Raw genomic sequence first — 4,294 nt, 5'->3', positions numbered from 1 at the left:
GGCCATGCATGAAGAACTCAACAACTTCGAGCGTAATCAAGTCTGGAAATTAGTGCCAAGACCAAAGGAGGAACATAATGTCATCGGGACCAAATGTATCTTCAAAAACAAGCAAGATGCCAATGGGATTGTGGTTCGAAACGAGGCAAGATTGGTGGCTCAAGGCTACTCCCAAGTCGAGGGTATCAACTACGGTGAAACCTTTGCCCCTGTTGCTCGTCTAGAATCTATTCGCATGCTGCTTGCATTTGCTTCTCATTATAATTTCAAATTACAACAAATGGATGTAAAAAGTGCTTTTCTTAATGGTCCTTTAAATGAGTTGGTCTATGTCAAACAACCCCAGGGGTTCGAACATCCCAAGCTCCCCAATCATGTGTACAAACTTAATAAGGCACTCTATGGCCTTAAGCAAGCCCCACGTGCGTGGTATGAGTACCTTACTGAGTTGTTACAAGATCGTGGGTTTGAAATTGGGAAGATAGATCCCACTCTTTTTACCAAGAAGGTCAAAGGGGATTTGTTCATATGCCAACTATATGTTGATGATATCATTTTTGGTTCCCCTAATGAATCTTTCAATGAAGAATTTGCTGCACTAATGACCGAGAAATTTGAGATGTCAATGATGGGTGAGTTGAAGTTCTTCCTCGAGTTTGAGATTAAACAAGGCTTAGAAGGGACCTTCATCAAACAAGTCAAGTACACTCAAGACATGCTCAAGAGGTTCGAGCTAGAGGATGTCAAGCCGGTCAAGTTTCCCATGCCAACCAGATGCAAGCTTGACAGTGATCCCAATGGTAAAGCAGTGGATCAAAAGGTCTATCGCTCCATGATTGGATCCCTTCTTTACCTTTGTGCATCTAGATCGGATATCATGTTGAGTGTAGGGATTTGTGCACGGTTTCAATCTGCACCAAAAGAAAACCATTATATGGTTGTTAAGCGAATCTTTCGATATTTGGCTCATACCCCAAACTTTGGCCTATGGTATCCCAAAGGAGCAAGCTTCAACCTAGTGGGCTATTCTGACTCAGATTGGGCGGGAGACTGTGTGGAGAGGAAGTCAACTTCTGGAGGATGTCAATTCCTTGGTCGTTCACTGGTAAGTTGGTCTTCAAATAAGCAGAATTGTGTCTCACTATCTTCCACCGAAGCTGAGTATGTGGCAGCTGTGAGTTGTTGTGCATAGTTGCTATGGATGAGGAAAACTTTAAAGGATTACGCTGTCACTTGTGACAAAGTGCCTCTTCTATGTGACAATCAAAGTGCTATCAAGATTTCCCTCAATCCGGTGCAACATAGCAAGACCAAGCACATTGATATTCACCATCACTTCATTCGTGAACATATCAAGCGAGGTGATATTGAGGTTCACTTCATCAACACTGAAGAGCAACTTGCAGATATTTTCACTAAGCCCCTAGATGAAGCAAGGTTCCGGGAGTTAAGGCATGAGCTAAATATCATTGATTCAAGTAATGTAGATTGAAACTAGGCACTTTGCACCTCACTCTGCATTATATCTTGTTCTAGGTGTAGGCATGGACATAGGGGGAGTGTTGTTCTCTCAATGAACTTTCCCTCCCCCCATTATGCATAAATCGATCAAGTCTTTCACTTTGGCCATTATTAAATGGCACTTGTGCTTCAGAGACGAGCGTTGGTCATGAACCCAAGGATAATTCTTCGCGGTGTCATACCTTTGTCTCAAACATAGGTGGCTCCGGCCACCGCCCACCTTTCTCTCTTGTTGAAGAAAGGATACAAAATGACTAGTCAGTATATCTTGCTGGTGTTACCTTTTTCTCTACACTGACTAGTCGTTGCCCACATCATTTCCATGAAGTCCTAAGTCTCTTTGTGCTTTTGTGGACGGTACTACCGCCAGGGGGAGCGGTACTATCGCCAGGACCTCATCGGTACTACCACCAGGGGGAGCGGTACTACCGCCAGGACCCGAGCGGTACTACCGCTAGGGGAGTGGTACTACCGCCAGGAACCCAACCTATCGTGCCTTGACTAGGGCTTTTTAGAACTGTCTCAAGGGGGAGCGATACTATCGCCAGGATGGCGGTACTACTGCTATGACCCCAGCGGTACTACCGCCAGGGGGGCGGTACTACCGCCAGGATGGCGGTACTACCGCTATGACCCCAGCGGTACTACCGCCAGGGGGAGTGGTACTACCGCAATGACCCAGCGGTACTACCACTCCGCCCGTGACCTAAGGGCTATATAAAGGGAGAGGGGGCCGTTTTTCTTGCCCCTGTTTCATGTTCTTCGTGGCGCTCTCTCCCTCTACCCGAAATCTCCCTGCTTGGATCTCCTTCTGTGGAGCCTCCCCTCTCTTTCCAGTTGGAGGGCTTGCTCCCCTCCCCCTTCCTCCTTCAAGTGCCATGGACTCCGGTACTGCTCCTCCCCTTCCTCTCTTGGTTGGTGTATTTGTTTCTAGGGTCAGGAGCTTGTTGTATTGGATCCATGGATATGCTTTTTTCTTAGTTTTTGGATGGAACGGAGGAGACATATTATGATATTTTAGGTCTAAAGTTCTTCATTGCAAATATTTTGACATCCCTAGTTCTCCATGTTTTAGATCTGGTAGCTCTTATCATACATCTCATGGATTTGATTTAAACTTGGATCCCATTGACTAGGCTTGTCTTCATCTAGATGATCTAGAGTTCCACATGTTTTAGAACCATGGTGGTTCTTGTGATAAGTTTATCTGTTAGTCGTGGATCTCTTGAAACGAATCTAGTATTTTTTAGTTGCTTCAAATCTGCCTAGATCTGAAAGTCAACCCCTAGCAGTACTACCGCTCCACTCGGGCGGTACTACCGCTGAGGGGCAGCGGTACTACCGCCAGCCCCGCGGTACTACCGCTATGACCTCAGCGGTACTACCGCCAGGGCGAGCGGTACTACCGCTAGGGGGGCATTTTATTTTTGATTTCCTTTGGCAATGTGTGCTTCTTCTTATGATTTTTGAACTTGCCATGACTCCTTTTGTCGCTCTTTTTGTGTGTGTGTCTTGTGTCTCACAGGTGGTTCTCGTCGCTCGAATCCTGTACGTAACACCCACTCAAAGCAGTACCGCAATCCATAGGCTCTAGAAGGTTCCGCAACTTCCAGTCTGAACGCTACAAAGAAGTCTTTCAAGAAGGTTGCCACCAAGTCCAAAAGGCCCAACGTCCACACTATGCCTCCTAAGGACTTTGTGGCACTCCGTACCCGTGATCCCTATGCTAATGAAAAAGCTCAACTCAAGGGTTGCAATCATGTTTCGTGATACGTCTCCATCGTATCTACTTTTCCAAACTCTTTTGCTCTTGTTTTGGACTCTAATTTGCATGATTTGAATGAAACTAACCTGGACTGACGCTGTTTTCAGCAGAAGTGCCTTGGTGTTGTTTTTGTGCAGAAATGAAAGTTCTTAAAACGTCCTGAAAATTTACGGAGAATATTTCTGGAAAATATGAAAAATGCCTGCGCAAACATGCACCGGAGGGGATGGGCCAGTGGGCCACAAGCCTTGTAGCCGCCACCTGCGTGGTGGCGGCTAGCAAGCTTGTGGGGCCCACGTGGCTCTGCTGCCCCCAATCTCAGCTCTATGAATTCACTTTCGTCCTAGAAAAAAAATAAAAAGAGAAGATTTTGTCGCGTTTGTGATACGGAGGCGCCGTCACATCATGTTCTTCATCTGGAGGGCGGATCTGGAGTCCGTTTTGGGCTCCGGAGAGGGGAAATCGTCGCCATCGTCATCATCAACTTTCTTCCCTCTCCAATTCCATGAAGCTCTTCGTCGTCCGTGAGTAATCTATTCGTAGGCTCGCTGGGCGGTGATGAGTAGGATGAGATCTATCATGTAATCGAGTTAGTTTTGTCGGGGATTGATCCCTAGTATCCACTATGTTCTGAGATTGATGTTGCTACTACTTTGCCATGCTTAATGCTTGTCACTAGGGCCCGAGTGCCATGATTTCAGATCTGAAATTATTATGTTGTCACCAATATGTGTGTGTTTTAGATCCGATCTTGCAAGTTGTAGTTACCTACTATGTGTTATGACCCGGCAACCCCGGAATGACAATAACCGAAACCACTAACGGTGATGATCATAGTTTGAGGAGTTCATGTGTTCACCAAGTGCTAATGCGTTTGTCCGGTTCTTTATTAAAAGGAGAACCTTAATATCCCGTAGTTTCCTTTGGGACCCCGCTGCCAAGGGAGGGATGGACAATAGATGTCATGCAAGTTCTTTTCCCTAAGCACGTATGACGACACACGGAATG

This window comes from Hordeum vulgare, chromosome 3H, assembly GCF_904849725.1.
Source record: "Hordeum vulgare subsp. vulgare chromosome 3H, MorexV3_pseudomolecules_assembly, whole genome shotgun sequence".
Taxonomy (NCBI): domain Eukaryota; kingdom Viridiplantae; phylum Streptophyta; class Magnoliopsida; order Poales; family Poaceae; genus Hordeum; species Hordeum vulgare.
The sequence above is the reverse complement of the archived record's forward strand: the minus strand, read 5'-3'. Positions refer to the sequence as shown.